Below are 16,747 nucleotides of genomic sequence, written 5' to 3'. Positions count from 1 at the left end.
ATAATCTAGATCAAAGTAAGGATATTATGATGTTGAAGTTGTACATAACGTTGGGAGATCACCTGATCGCCAATATTTTGAGTCAAGTAGAGTTCTGTGTTTCTGCAGATGTTGAATCAAACTATTTGCTGAATACAAAGATTTTACATCAAGCCCTAGTGCTCTGACTCCAAACCTTCCACGATAACATCTTAAAGCATTGAAGCTATGAAATGCATATATGTGTTCTTTAAATACATATCTTGGAGTCAGTTTAAGGACATACTGAATCACCACTTTGCTTGTTCAACTAACATTACGCAGGCTTGGCAGGAAATTGAGATTGAACATTACAGCATAGATGAAGCACCTAGAGCCTTTGTTAACAGAATGAAATGTAAATTATCTGCCTTTTAAATGAAATTTCCTAAGGATTCCCTTCCCAAAGCTGATAGTCTTGTGAAAAAGAAGTTGTATAGAGGACTTAGTAGTACATCCCAAGAAAGACTCAAGGATTTCCTTGATGATAGGATACCCTTAGAGAGATTCATTGAATTTGTTGAGTATGAGTATCATCTAGCTACAATAAGTGGAGATGTTACCCAATGTAGAGTTCTTCCTGTTAATAATTCCAATTCCCAACCACAGCCTGTAGTAAATAGTAATGCACATAACCCAGCAGATTTGCAAGATCTGAGGAAGCAGATTAGTGATTTGTCTAACAAATTAAAGAAGTTTAATAAGAATAAGGAAAACAATCAGTATTGTGCTTACTGTAAGGTCGGAGATCACAAACTTTCTGAATGTCCATGTAACCCTCCAAGAGTGTTTGTTTTGATTGTCACAAACCAAATTGTAAAAGAGGTTCAGCAGTGTCCAGGATCTGTTAAGAATGAATGACTAGACTCAGGTGTCAGGTCTCCTTCTATCCATTTGATGATAAACAATGTAATGTGTTGTGCCTTAATTGATACTGGTAGTGAAGTATGTTTAGCACAGAAGAAACTCATAGAAACTTTAGGTTTACATTGTAATCAAATGAAATATCCCACAACTTACTGGAGTTACTCAACATATTCTCCCTGTTCTTGGTACAGTGTATTTGGATGTTCACATTGGTTCCAGGGTGGTTACCCATTTGTTTTCTGTAGTGCATGATGGTTATCTGGACACAGACTTATTGTTAGGAGTCGATTTGATTAGGTCTGCACCAATGACATGGGATGATGCACATAAAATCATTATTTGGGATAGATTTATTTATCCAGTAAGATATCTGAAACCTAGGCCTTCTAATAAAAGGGTCAGACAGGTTAAAGTACTTCAACCTAATGAACCTCATAAAGCTCAGGTTAGACTTAAAAGAAACTTATTCTACCTCAGTATACAGCTGGTATTTACCCCTTACCTGTAGATGAACCTCCTAACACATTGTTAGAATTTGTACCTGGAATTAAGGAGTGTCAAACTCAGTCTGCACTGTGCCTTAAAGTTAATGATGCTCAGGAAGTCTTTTTGCCACTTGTCAATAATACTAAAGCAAGGATGACAGTGAAGGTTGGAACTTTATTAGGGTATTATAGGACAATTAGTGAAGAAGACATTGATCAACCAGTTCCAAAATGCAGGAAAACTAGAATTCAGAATGATTTAGTTCCTCCAGGTGTTGATGTTAATATCAAGTCAGGCAAGACTAGAGAAGAAAACCTTAAGTATTTGTTTTCTCAGCAAAATAATTCCCATCTTACTACTGATCAACAGACAGAATTAAGTGACATGTTGGTTGCAAATCACTGTGTTCATTCTTGAAGAGAAAGAATTAGGGAAGTTTAAAGATGTCCAAGCTCATACTGCTGTAAGTGATCCCCGGCCAGTTAGGTCTCCCATATATCGATACCCTGAAAAAGCCAAAACCCTTATTTCCACCATGTTAGAGGATATGGAAGAAAGAGGAATAATAGAAGCCTCAAGCGCGGCATGGCTAAGCCCAATTGTACTTGTTAGGAAGCCTGATCATACTCAAAGAATGTGCCTTGATTACCGTAGAGTCAACACACACCTCCAGGTTGACATTCACCCTTTACCTAGATTAGAAGAAATGGTAGAAACAGCTGCAGGAAACCATTATTATGCATCCTTAGATATGAAAGATGCATATTATCAAGTGGAATTAGATGAAGAGAGTAGAGATTTAACAACTTTTAGTGATGGAGTTTCACTTTATAGATTCAAGCGTCTACCTTTTGGATTGAGCTGCAGTCCAGCTATATTTTCACGCATCATGTCTAATATCTTGGCTCCTCTTATTAAGAAAGGGTGGGTTAAGAATTACTTAGATGATATTGTTGTTTGGGCTCCCAGTTTTCCAATCCTGTTGAAAAGATTAGAGCAACTATTCAAACTTTTCAGTGAAAGAGGAGTGAAGTTAAACCTTAAGAAATGTCAGATAGGCCAAAAGAAAATCAAGTTCTTAGGTCACATAATTTCAAAGGATGGTTGTAGACCCTGTCCAGACAATATCAGTGCCATCAAAAAAATGAAACCCCCTACTAATGTTAAGGAAACTAGGAGATTTCTAGGAATGTGTGGGTTTTACAGGAAGCACATTAAGGATTATGCTAAAATTGCTGTTCCCTTGACTAATCTCTTAAAGGAGAAAGAACCCTTTCTGTGGACAAAAGATTGTCAGTCCAGTTTTGAACAGATGAAACAAGCATTAATCACTGCTCCAGTACTAGTAAAGGCTCAGATAACTAAACCTTTTGAATTATTCACTGATGCTAGTTTAGATCACGTAGGTGCTGTTTTGATGCAGAGACAAGATGATCAGTTAAAACCTATTGGATATTTCTCAAAGAAACTGAAGCCAGTTGAACAACGTTACAGTACCACGGACAGAGAAGCACTTGCTATTGTCTTAGCATGCCGTAGATTCCATCATTTCCTTTGGGGTGTTCCATTTACCATTCACACAGATTATCAGCCTCTAGTTTCGGTCTTCAAGAGAAAGACAAAGTCACCTAGAATGAGCAGATGGGTAATTGAGATGCAGGATTACCGTTTCAAGGTAGAGTATAGGCCAGGTAAAAATAATCAGGTGGCAGATCAACTAAGTAGACTAGTCAGAGCAGTCTTTCATCAGAGTAGGGACAATTATCTTGGTCTGAGCAAAGATGAGTTCAAAGGAAAACAGTTAGAGGAACCAAGGTGGGCTGAACTAATAACTTTTCTAGAAGGTGGTAAATTACCACGTAAGAAGTTCCCTAGGGCTTTGATTAATCAATTCCTGTTGTATGAAGGATTGTTGTATCTCAGCGCAGATAAAATTGATAACTCAATTCAGTTGAGATTAGTAGTTCCTAAGGATTTAACAAAGGCAGCTTTGAAGTATGGTCTTGAATCAGTGTCAGGTCACCTAGGTATACGCAAAACAATTGATGCTATTGAAACCCTGTTCTATTGGCCTTCATTGCGAACTGATGTTACCAAATATGTAAGTGAGTGTGTTATGTGCCAAAAACATAAAGCCAGTAGTTCGTTACAACAACAGTTCCAGGAATTGCCTCCTGTAACTAAGCCTTTAGAGCGAATCAGTCTTGATTTAACTGATATGTTATCTGGTGCAAATGGTTATAGATATGTATTGACTGTTATTGATCATTACAGCAGGTATGTGAAGTTCTATCCATTGCGAAGTAAGTGTACAGAGGAAGTAAGCAAAAACTTCCTTGTCTATTTGAATGACTTTGGTGTACCTATGACAGTCATTCTTGATAATGGTGCTGAATTCACCTCAAACCAATTTAGACAATTATGCCAAGAACATAAGATAAATACTGGTTATATTACCCCGTATCATCCACAAGGAAACAGTGTAAGTGAAAGGATGCATAGAACCATGAAAACAGTACTGAATGTAATGTGTAAAGGACATCCTTATCAATGGCCTAAGTACTTAGGTGAAATGCAGCGTGCTCAATTCTGCTGTTCATACCACTCTTGGTGAACAACCTCACTATGTATTTTTCTCTTGTAGAGCACCCAGACAAGTGACTAGTGTGTTACCCACAATTGCTGATGATGTAGAAGACTCTGCCATTGCAAAGGCTCATGAAATAATACAGAAAACTCATAGAGAGATGGCCAGCAAGTATCATGCAATAGCCAATCAAAAGAGGAAAAATGAGAAAGTGGATGAAAACACTCTTGTATGGGTTAAAAATGAAAATGTGATTCCTAGCACTAGTAAGAAACTAAACCCCAGGTGGTGTGGTCCATATGTAGTAACCAAAATGTTTAGAGATGGTGCGAAATATGAGTTGAAAAACATGTTTGACCAAACCATCATTGAACGTGCTGCTGACAAGGTGAAACCCTTTATAGGACAAGAACAGTGGTTAGTAAAAATGCAGGAAATGGACAATGTCACTCCTGATGTAGTGAATGAAAGAGTGCAAACCAGAGGTGCTAGTAGTATTGTTCCTCCCTCTAGGTTAATCGAAGAAATTTAAAATTATTGTATTTTTTTTATGTACTGCATTGTGTATTTTTGTATTTTCTGTGAGGAGTATTTTTGTATTTGCATGTTTTAGACAATTTTTATATATAACCAGTATATTAATTTCCAAATGTATTCTTGTATATTGTGTTCGTAGATCATAGATCTGATAATGACACTGCTTGTTTTGTGTACAGGGAACTTGTACTCAGTTGAGTTTTGTGTGAAGAGTAACCCGTCCAAAAGCTTTACAAACTCTGGTTGAGTTGTTCAAGTTATGTGACTGATGTGTAAGTTAGTCATTAGGATGCTTTAAGAGGTATATTATCTTCAAAGGAAAGTTGTTCCTGCTTATGGTTGTTGAGTGAATGAACCTGCATGACGATGTAAGCGAGTGTTGTGAGAAAAATGATCATAAGTGATTGTACCCTAATGAGGAGTGACTAGATCTTAACTGAATTTAAGATCACTCTTACATAAGTGTTTAGCTTGGTAAAGTTATTAGGATGGTTAGGTAGAAAATGCCTTAAGGGTGGCGTCCCACAACTTGCTCTATATGTCTGTTAGCAGACCTTATTACTGATTAAACGTTGCAGTTTATATCTCTGGTTGAGATGGTTGAGAGATAGAAAGTATTCACTGTTTGCAAGACTGGTATTGTTATTATTAGATTTATAGTCTTCCCCATATTTTGTAATTTAAGGGATTGATTGTCCTTGATAAATGAAAACCAATTTCTGTAGGGGTAAAGTGATGTAATGATGGAAATCCTTCTTTTGAATTAATGACAATACCCTTCATAATTGGTGGACTGGAAAAACGAATTGGTTTTCATCTTATCAATAAATTGACTTAACCACTCAAAATTGAGATTGTCTATGATCGAGTGTGCGTGCGCACGTAAGCGCGAAAGTTCAACCAAGTGCGTAGTTGCGTAAGCTCAACTCGCACTGTTCAAGACGTGTTTGGCGACTTCAGAGGGGAAAGGGATGTAGTTCCCCTTATTTTCATTTGAAATGCCATATTTCTCCCTTGTAAAAGGTATGCACATATCTTAGTTTATGTTGTACATGTTGCCATAACACTTAATAGTGTTCTTGTGTATCTTTGCCTTAATGTAACAGCAAATTACCGAGAGTTGTTATGGTAATGTTACGTACGTTGCAACATGTTGAGCTTGCATGTGGTTGCAGTGCCACCAACCGTAGGCTAAGATGTGTGATATTCTTCCATAATTTTATGAATATATATCAATTCTTGACTTCAATTCCACCTCTTATGCATGAAAAGCCAGGCTAACTGTGTAATGTAACAGTTAAGTTAGGCATGAGCACAGCATAGCCCAGGCTAAGGACTGCATGCTGTTTGGCACAAGATGGCTGTCCTAAATGAACTTTTTGTATTACAGGGAACCAGTCTAGGGCATTAAGTATTACATGAACCAGTATAAGGTATCTGTACAAGAACCAGTATAAGTACCTATGTAAAAGAAGTTCTAACAATTATGGAAGGAACATTAGGAATAAGTTGTTTACACCATGTAACCTACTAAGAAGCATTAAACAACCCCAGAAGTCGGCGTTTCCCTCAACCCTAACTACAAAATGAAGATTCGTCCGTCTACGACGTCAAGTACCAGTCCAAGCTAAGAGTAACCAGGGATTTATTGACCTAGGCCGGTGTGTTACACTTGTTTGGCCTATGCCCAGGATTGAGTCGTTATGTATAGGCTAGTCTGAGTTAATTGTCCTAAAATGAATGGTAGCCTCCAAATTTAAGCCAGGACAATTGACATATCAAGCCATGAGTAGTAGAAGTAAGTATGACATTGGTGAAGTAAATATCACAGATTTAATTAGAATATCTCTCCACATGAAAATATGATTAGTAACAGGTAAGTATATTAATACAACCTTAAGAGTAGAATACACAAACAGGTACACAATGCAAATATAGTAGGCAAAATACATCCAATAATACAAAAATTACAAGGAGTAAATATAAACTTATACCTAAGAACAAAGAGAGACATTTACAACATGAGAAATTTATGGGGTACATGGAGCAAAATAAAAACAGCCCAGTACCCCTAAGACAATCCAAAATCACAGCATGTCAAAATACAATCACCAAAAAAAAAAAAAAAAAAAAAAAAAAAAAAAAAAAAAATATTAAAGGCAATAATAACATCAATTATGAGGAGCAAGGCAGTGAGGCATGATCGATCCAGAAGGGCAGGCAGAGAAGTAAATGAGGTAGGCGGGCAGGGGGGAAGGGAGAAGGATAAAGGATAATTAAGGTGGGGGAATGACACTCGCCACAGCCACTGCTGAAAATTATAGGGCTTCAAGTGATTTTAAATAATGGCGTTTAAACACTAGAGGTGATTTCCATCCCGTATATTTGGTAAGTTCAGCAAAATCCATATTATGAAAATAATTAGTGGAAGTAGCTACTGCACGGATATCATGAACCTTGGGGACTGAACGGGTTGGCTTGTTTAATAAAATACAGAATTTGCTGTCTTATAGCATTCAAAGAAAGAGTTCCACCTTTCTCTCTGATAAAAAGAGGACCCGACTTACACTGTGGAGTTCTTAAAAGGTAAGACTTTAAGGTATAGACTGGGCATAAGGACTGGTCCTGTGGAAGAGGCACCACCTTCCAAGGGGACCACCTGTCTTGAGGGTCTTCGTTTTTAGCTAAAAATCTATGGTCAGGGGAAACGAGGACTTCTCCGGACGGGAGGAAACTAACAAAATCATCACCTCTAGAAAGAGCCGATAGCTCTGAAATTTTGGCACCTGAAGCCAAGCTAATCAGAAATAAGGTTTTCCTTAACAGATCCAAATAAGAGCATTGTGAGTTGTCAATTTCAGATGCTAACTTAAGAACATCATTGAGGAACCACGTAACAGAATGTGGGCGCGTTACGGGTCTCAGACGAGCACATGCTCTAGGGATAGATGAAAAGTTAGAATCTGTAAGGTCAATCTTAAAACCATATAAAAATACCTTCTTCAAGGCTGACTTAGCTGTGGTAATAGTGGCCGGGGCAAGGCCCTTTTCAAACAATGATCTAAAGAAGGTAACCGCTAGGTTAGTAGTCATAGTTTGAGCTTCAGATGCCTTCAAAAAGGATGCTAATTTCTTGACTGCTGAATCATATTATCTGAGAGTAGAATCTCTCTCTTATCTGATTCTAAAAACAGAGTGTTAACGGGGTCAATGTTTGCTCCCTTTTGAGCAGCGAACTTTACAAAGTCCATAAAACTAGGGCATTCTGAATTTTTAAGGAAGCTGACACAGTCTTGGTTTGTACTACTTGGGTCAATCTGGGATTGGGAATCCGATGACGTCGCAACTTGAGTTCCTGAAGCAGAGGGAACCAGTTGCTCTTCGCCAATAAAGGGGCTACCAGGGCCAGTTGACCTTTGAATGACCTGAGTTTGTGCAGTACTTTCAACAACATGTTTATTGGGAGAAATAAGTAGATCTTCTCCCAATTGTTCCAGTCTATGGTCATTGCGTCCATGGCATAGGCCTGAGGGTCCAGGTTCGGGGCCACATAACAGGGAAGCTTGTAGTTGCTCTCCGTCGCGAACAGATCCACTTGGAGTCCCGGAACCTGGCGGCAAATCCAACTGAAAGACTCTCCGTCCAGAGACCACTCCTCCAACGGAGTGGTTCTGGACAGGGAATCCGCCACCATGTTCCGCACTCCCGCTAGGTGGGTGGCTGACAGATGCCAGCTGTGCTTGTTCGCCAGGGAGAAAATAGCTACCATTACCTGGTTTATGCGACCTGATTTGGAGCCGCCCCTGTTGATGCAATGAACTACCACGGCGCTGTCCAGCACCAGCCTGATGTGAATCCGGCTGGGGGGCAGATTTTCTTTAAGGTTAGAAATACCGCCATAGCTTCCAAGGTGTTTATATGGAACTGTTGAAACATTGTAGACCATGTTCCTTGTACTTTTTGTTTTGGCGAATACCCTCCCCAGCCGCTTAATGAGGCGTCTGTGTGAACCACCAGTGCCGGAGGAGGGAACTGAAGCGGGACTGTCTTGGACAGGCCGCTGACTGTGGACCAAGGTCGCAGTCTCGCCTTCAAAATTCGTGGGATGGAGGAGACCTTGTCTCTGAGCCTGACATTGGCTCGACTCCGCCACACTCTGTTTATGTCCTTTAATTTTGCTTTTAAGAGCAGGTCCGTCACTGAGGCAAATTGAAGGAGCCGAGGATTCTCTCTAGGACCAGCGGGATGCTGCTTTGTCCTCACAAATTTTCTGGTAAGGGAAGCTATCTCCTTCCGCTTGGACGGCGGAAGGGATAGCGTGTATGAGGACAGATCCCACTGGAGGCCCAGCCACTGGAACCGGGACTCCGGAGTCAAGCGGGACTTCTCTCTGTTCAGTTGAAAGCCTAACGACTCCAGGAATTCGATGACCATGGCCGTAGCCTTCCGGCACTCTAGGACTGTTGGAGCCCAAATTATCCAATCGTCCAGGCACGCTGCTAGGGAGATCCCTCGGGACCGGAGCTGCTGCACTACCGTTTCCGCCAGCTTTGTAAATATCCTGGGGGCTATATTGAGACTGAAAGGCATGACCCTGAAGGAGTAGGCTTGTTTCCCGAGTCTGAAACCCAGGAACGGAGAGAAGTTCCGCGCAACCGGGACGTGATAGTAAGCGTCTGAAAGATCGATAGAGTCCGGACCTAGAGCTGAGCTACTGTAAGCATGCGAAATTTGTCGCATTTTATATAAAGATTTAGACGTGACAGATCCAGAATCACTCTTTGCTGACCGGAGTCTTTCTTTGGGACAGTGAACAACCTGCCTTGAAATTTGAGGTGCCTTACTTTCTTTATTGCTCGCTTGTTGAGCAGTTCCGCCACATAGTCCTGTAGGACTCTGGAGGGTGGCTGGTAAAACCTGATCAGGGGAGAAGGGTCCTTGATCCAGCTCCAACCCAGACCTTTGGACACAATGCTGTGTGCCCAAGGACTGAAGGACCACTGGTCTCTGAACCAGTAAAGACGACCACCTACCTGATTGGTCTCAGTGGGAGGAAGCAGGTTTGTTTCCTCTACCACGTCCAGGTTTTCCTCTTGGGGCGGAGTTAGATTTGCCTCTGTAAGGGGCCCGACCTCTTCCCCCCCTTGCACTTCTATTAAGGCCGTGAAAGAACCCACGGCCCTCATAGGTGGGATTGTACGCCGGTGAGGAGACGTACGAGGGTGCAGCAAGGGATTGGGCTGGTTGGACCAGCACGTACTGTTGGGGATGAGCCTTAGAGGTGGAGGGCTGGGCCACTGCCGAGACCGGGACAGCTTGGACAACCGTCTGATGGTGAGGTCTCTTATGCCACCTGAAGCGTTTACCAGACTTGGTCTGGGAGCCGCCAGATTCTGGGGTCTTCCGCTTGTAAGCGGAGATACCCCAACGAGAGCGAAGACTCTGGTTGGCTCTAGTAGCCTTGCTCAGCACACTGGCTACGTCATCATCTGGGAAAAGGTTGGCGCCCCAGAGAGAGCTCTTCATGAGCTTGTTAGGCTCATGACGTATGGTGGCCTCAGCAAAGATGAACTTCCTACACTCTAATTTAGCCACCATAAAATCATATAGGTCTGACTGAAACCCTGCTAACAGGGATTTAGCCAGAACCTGGAAGAAGGGCTCTTCTGCGCAGGAGACGGCAGTTGCTTCTGTGAGGCAGACGGAGTTCAAGGACCGGCCTAATCTAGTTCGGGCCTCAAACTCTGCCTTTAGCAAGGCTTCCGGGAGCTTAGGAAGCTGCTCGCTAAATTGTGAAGAGCATCCAACTTTCCCACAGTAAAGGTGGGCAAAATCCAGGGATACCAGGGATGAGTCTGTCTCCTTAATTGAGGCAAAGGATTACCTTCAAAGCAAGCTCGAGCCGTAGCCAGAGCCACTTTGTTAATGCAGGGAGTGGGCAACTTATCACCTAGGGCAAACATAGTGTAGTTGCCCTTGAAAGGAGTAAGCTTGGTATTCTCTGCCTGCCACTCCGTAAGAGTGCGCAGGAGAGTAGACTGAGCCTGGTCCCTCGCAAAGATCACTGTCTCTCTAGGGACCTTGTCTGAGCGTACCCAGGCTTCCTCCGTCAGCCTAACGAAGCCTGGGTAAGGAGGCAGGAGATCGGGAGGGAAAAACTCCAACTCCTCCAAACGTCTCGTGCCAAGACCTTCAATTGTCAAGGTGTCTTCGTGCCGAATGGCACGAAGAGCAAAACGCCAAGGGTTCCCGACATCGAAGGGCGGGAGATCAGCCGTGTCCGGGATCTCATACTGTGGGTCGGCTCTGCCGGAGCGAGCCATACCCGCCAGTATGTTATCGTGGCTATGAAGCTTCTCCGATATTTTGGAGAGCTTCGACTCGACCTCCGCCGAGAACCTCTCCAGAAGGGAGTTCGCAAACGCCTCAGGGTCAAAGGCAGGCTGGCGAGGAGGGCTTGGTTTTGGTGCCCTCTTACTCGCGCCTTTGCCCGAGGTTCCTGGTTTGCTCCCGGAGGCTACAGGTACAGAGACCTTAGCCTTCGACGGGGGGAAAGGAGATGCTTTCCTGGAAGACGAGGACTTGAAGCCCTTTGCCTTCCATGAAGTCTTCAGCTTCAACTTGGGGACAGCTGATGGAGCCCTGTCACCCAAGATGGAAGACTTGCCAAACCCTGAAAAGGAAGATGCTGAGGATGATGGGGAATCAAATAGGGCGCCCGCCCCCGCAACCTCACTTACCTTGCTACCTACCACTTGGTCCGGCTCCGTATTCATAGGCTCCAGGTCCAAGTCCAAGGCGGCGACGTCCTCCGAAACCTCCGCGTATAGGATGTCCTCTTGGGGTGGCTGGGTCGCGTCCCGGATCTGTTGGATGATGGGGGTGGCCAACTCCGCTGGAACAGCAGCAGCAACCCGGGCGCCGGGGTAAAGCAAGTCACGCAATTTCGCGGCAAGGACGTAAGGCTTCCCCGACGGTACATTCCTTCCGAACCCAGCCACCCAGGCGCGGAGAGATTCAAGGGAAGACTTCTTTGAGGACTCGTCCGCCTGGAAGAGAGCAGGCAATTAGGACTAACATACTGTAATATAAAAGCCACGAATACAATATGAGCACTTATTAGACTGAAGAGACGTAAGGAACGGGAAGCAATATCTTACCGACTCGTCCTGGATGCTACCACACAAGGCGAAGCAGACCTCACAGCCATCAGGGTGCCAAACGATAAGGTCGTCCAGCCAAACCGCACAGCCAGCGTGGGTCCGGCACACCAAGTGCCCGTAGGGTTGCTGGAGGGAAGCGGTGCACCCTGGCTCCTCACAACGAACAGTCTGTAAGTGTAAAAAAGTACATGAACCTACCACTCTAAGCAACCTAAAGTAGGTAGGCCAGGGAATTTCGACCTACTACCGGAGGACTCCGGCGGGGAGAAAAACCCCTCGTCAGAGACGGGGCCACCAAACCATAAATTAAACAGAGCGGTAGGCAAGCTGCCTCCCGGCCACCGGAACACTCCGGCGGAACGGGAGAGCTGAGTCAACAGGGCCCTACCACAAGGGCTGCCAGCAATAAAGACGGCGGAACCCCAGGGCAGAACACCGGTCACGTAAAATGAAAATATAATACTAAAAAATATATGTGAAATGGCGGAGTGAGAAGCTCGCTCCGCCAGTGGATATATATATATATAAAATACAAGTGATGGTAACGGGGCTGGTAACAAGGTAAAGAATCATTATCTGGAGACCGGAGACATCCCTACCCCCGGAGCCCGAACCTCCCCGCCAGAAAAACTATAGGAGGGTGAGGCAACCGTCATCGCAAGGCCAAGTATAATAAAAGCCGGAGTAGGCGCCAATCAACCCAACTAAGGCAAATCAAACGGAGAGAGGTCGAGAACAAAAGAAAGAATGTTCAAAACCAGCTCGATCCTCGGAGAGTAGGTAAACGAAACATCAAAACAAGCGCAGCGCTACTGGGGACTTGCTCTGGGAGAGAACGAATCTCTCCACCAGGGAAAGCCCCCCAACTCGGAGAAAACGCCATCTAGCGTCACCCGCACGAGAATAGGCAAGAGCTGGCCTGAGATGGGGAGGGGGAGGGAGGGTTGGTGGGGTAGGGATGAGGAGTAGGCTAAGTCAGGCGAAAACAGGAGACAAGGGAAATTGCTTCACCCGCTCGACTGCAATCACGCGCCATGCCAAGTAAATTAATACTAGCGATGGCAGGACAAGCCTACCCCCAAGGGGAAAGGGATAGCGACCAAGGCCTCAACACGCCGACTCCCGCCTAGACATAGCCTAGGTCAGCGCCCGTGCCTAGGCATAGCCTAGGCTAACAGGGAGGGACAAGGGAAGGGTGGGGGAGGAAATAACAGGGAGAGAAATTTCCGTGCCAAAATACAACCAGGGCCGAAAGAAAGGGGGGAAAAAGCTATAACAGCCTGGAGGAGACACACCCAACGAACTCTACCCTTCGTGACGAAGGGGGAGGACAAAGGGGTCTCACTCTACCACCCAAACAACGGCCCATGGAAGGGACAGCAACAAAAACTCCCTCAACCTGAGGGTCCACCCCACGCCTAACCTACGGGGAGAGCGGGAGGTCAAGGAAGCAAATACCAGCCTATCTGGCATGAAAGGCAAGGGGAGAGACCCACACAACAATTACCCAAAAAATCACCATCACAAAATATACATAATATACATATCCCAAGAATAATGTGCTTGTGCAAGGTGCGTAGCCTAGCCCCAAGGAGCAGCCAGACAATCAAGCTGACGCTACCCCACATGAATTTCAAGGCAACAAAATACGTACAGCACCAGCACAACTAAATGATAATAATGATAAATAAGTTAACTCCATCATGAGAACACATCCCGGAGGAAGAATCCTAAGCGGGAAATGACGGGAACCCTAATAGAGGGAACCCGACATGAGGATCAGTAAAACATAAAAGAAACACAGATAAAAACCCGCCCAGGAAACACCGCCAGGATGAGATCCAGGGGGAAGAATGATAAGTAATATAACGACAAGGAGAAAGCCCAAACAGAATAAGCTGGATGGGAAATCTTGCGGTCGACATGGCAGGCTGGGGGACGCAGTGGCGTCATAACAACAATCCCATATAATATGAAAATACGGACTGATTCAGCCACACTTATCATAAAAATCCCACAATAAGATGGTACTTAACTTAGAGATGTTAAAGGTGCTTGAAGACATGCTTGAGAACGGCAGAAAACACTCAAAAACAAAAGCACAAAATTCTGGGTGACGAAGATCACGTGCTAGAAAATGGAATAAGTGTAGATGGCGCTGGTGTCGCCGGCCTGGCGGGCGGATGAGCGTGGGGGCTGGAACGGCTCACCGCTCTTTCCGAGGGGTTTTGACATGGGGATGTCTATCGAGTGTGGCTCTGTGGTTGTGATCCTTTCACTCACCCTTGGTTATACCGACGTCTCCTTTGTGGAAGATGCTCGATCTGGGGGTAGTAACCCCAGCATTCCTGAAAGCTCTTTTTTCTCTGGTATATCTAGCATTTTATACCTAGAAATTCGTGTTAGTATGGAATTTCACCGGCTGACACAGGGCTGAACTCAGAAATACAGTATTTTAGTGAATATTTCTCAGTGAAAAATACAGCAAATGGGCGAATTTTCCGCGAATAATGGGTAGATACGTTCCACAGAGAAATCTGCGAATACGTGAGTCCGTGAATAGTGAGATCGCAAATACGGGGGGTTTACTGTACTCGTGTATCATGTGATCATTAAAATTTCATCCAAAACCATGATTTCATCATATACATCGTGCATAGTGCAATACATTGTGTATAGTGGGATATGTATTTTCAGTATATTACACTAAGCTAGGCTTTCTATGCCTGTCTCAGTTTCGGTAGATACCACTGATAACGTATAGGCTACTAAATCTGAGTTAGCTTTTAACTAATAAATGGGCCTAGAGGCAAAAGTTCACTAGGTTAAATGTGAATCTTCATACATTAAATCAGCTTACCAACCTTTTGACTTGTCTAAGAATTCATTACTATATCTTATAATTTACAACCACTTACTACTGCATGTAAGATACTGACATCAACAACAGCAAGTACAAACAATCAATTCAAGAAACAACAGTTTGCCGATGTCAGTTACTGCAAATTAACAAACATTTATTAAGGGTTTGTGTTACAGTTGTCAATTTGTTAAAAATTTGCTAATTTTCAATGGTGACTTTCATAAATATAAATAAAATATATATTTGCACGCAATGGAGAAGAAAGTGTTATGAAAGTACGCCATTAAATATACGGTTGTGGCTGAAGAATGGCTGTGTTGATGTCAGCTGATAATTTTAAGAATGTAAACATTATCAGAATGCAAATGGTGCCTGAACGCTATGATCATACATTATAATATGATAATAATCTATAATAATAAAATCCAAGTGGATTTTTCTTATATGTCTGCCCTGGGTGGGGCGGGGTAGATAGGCAATCAGGAGGGTAGGGGAGGGATGACACATCCACCACCCTCCTGCAAACCTGTTTGTCTGACCCTGGTGGGGGCAGGGTAGGTAGTGGGATCGGGAGGGTAGGGGAGAGATGACACATCCACCCTCCTCCTGCAAACCTGTTTCTCTGCCCCAGGTGGGGGCAAGGTAGGTAAGGGTTTGGGAAGGTAGAAGAGACATGACGGGCAGTGCCAGGTTCCAGCACAGTGCACGCCATCAAGCTCGTATGACAATATAATGCATGAAATATAACTGCATACAGTGTGTAAAACATGTTTTTTTTAAAATGATCTTTCTTAATACAACTGTTATTTAACTTTTGCAAACGGATATCTTTCGGTGTAACAACCTCTGTGAGGTCAAGAGTTTCTCTCTCTCTCTCACACACAAACACACACACACACACACTCAAGTGCAGGTTTGAAGAAACAAGAGCAGCAGATTTCTAGGTTTTTGCTGAAAACGAAAGCCAGAAATGTTTGAAGTGCCGGAAAACACTGAAAGGTGCCAAGAGATCAGAACTCAGCAGTGCGCTTTTCAAGTGGTTTAAGCTCGACGAACTGAAGGGTGTAAGCATTTCTGGGAAGATACTTACGGAACAGGCCAGAATTTTCATAAGGATCTAAACCTAATGAATGACAGTCATTACTCATAAGCTTTGTTCTACTTTTGATAACACAGCAATATATATGTGGAATGAGCTTGCAAGACTTGTTTGCATAAGGATTTTTTAGGGGTGACTTCTATCATCCTGAATTTTCTGTGGTCTGGCAGTGGCCTGGTCCCAAGGGAGCCGGTTTAAAGAGGTCGGACTGTGCCGGATGTATCAGAATGTGAAAGACCCAAGGATGCCAAGCAGTTTGTTAGGCAGGCTGAGTTTGATGAACGGGAGTCAACCTCCAATTGCCTTCACAACCAAAAACAGAAAAATGAAGAGGCTGGATGATCTATTAATCTATGCCCAAAATTCACTGGGTGCAATGTGACATAGATTTAGGTCCAAAAAGGGATTCAGTAACTAACTTCTATACATCCACAAACCCGTATCTCCTGCCATGCTCTCCAGAATTTTTGGACAAATGCCCACACGACGGAAAGATCTTCCACAGGTGGACGATTTCATATTCTCCTTCCTCCTTGGGCAAACTGCCAGCAATCCACATCCCTTTCTTTGCCAAGGGCAACAGATTCTGTGATGACTATAAAACATACAAGCAAAAATTGTCTATTTTCACTTCCTACCAATAAGTCAAAGGCAATAATTATGTTTAGAGACAGTAAATGACAGCTTTATATCAGTGATGGATTTGTAATGAGACAAAGCTGAAAAAAAGAATACTAACTTAAAATAATGTTACAATTAAGAAACAGGTAATAATAAATTCTCTAAAATCAGCTGCGGTGAATTAAAATGAAGACAAAGCTCATAAACTGTTTATAAAAAGAATAAACCACTGGTTGCTCAACCTTATGCATGAATTTATTAAGATATAGTAGTACACAAAATATATTTTTCTTAGCTTGTAATATAATAATTAACATGTCTACGCACTGTAACAGAAATAGTACAATAAATATATTCACATTTTCATTCATTTTTTATTTCTCACTGTAGTACTGTACTAATTTTCACAAATTTCATATTAATGCTCATTAAATTTCTGGTTTTACATTTACTAACTTTCCATAAACTCTGGACAACTTATTGTGTTACTTATGTTTTATTTTCAT

General features: G+C 43.1%; 1 protein-coding gene across 4 annotated transcripts in view; it reads right to left on the bottom strand.

Moving 5' to 3' along the window:
* The window catches only part of LOC136854657 (uncharacterized), a 94,928-nt gene that overhangs the window by 30,108 nt on the left and 48,073 nt on the right, over nt 1-16,747 (bottom strand). Inside the window, exon 9 of one of the 4 annotated variants that reach the window (XR_010857757.1) lies at nt 754-862. The exons of the other annotated variants lie outside the window; for them this stretch is intronic. The gene's annotated coding sequence lies outside the window, so the exon portion shown is untranslated. The remainder of the gene's footprint in view (nt 1-753; nt 863-16,747) is intronic. 4 annotated transcript variants of the gene reach the window in all.

Source organism: Macrobrachium rosenbergii, chromosome 29 (assembly GCF_040412425.1).
Source record: "Macrobrachium rosenbergii isolate ZJJX-2024 chromosome 29, ASM4041242v1, whole genome shotgun sequence".
Classification (NCBI taxonomy): Eukaryota; Metazoa; Arthropoda; class Malacostraca; order Decapoda; family Palaemonidae; genus Macrobrachium; species Macrobrachium rosenbergii.
The sequence above is the reverse complement of the archived record's forward strand: the minus strand, read 5'-3'. Positions and strand labels throughout refer to the sequence as shown.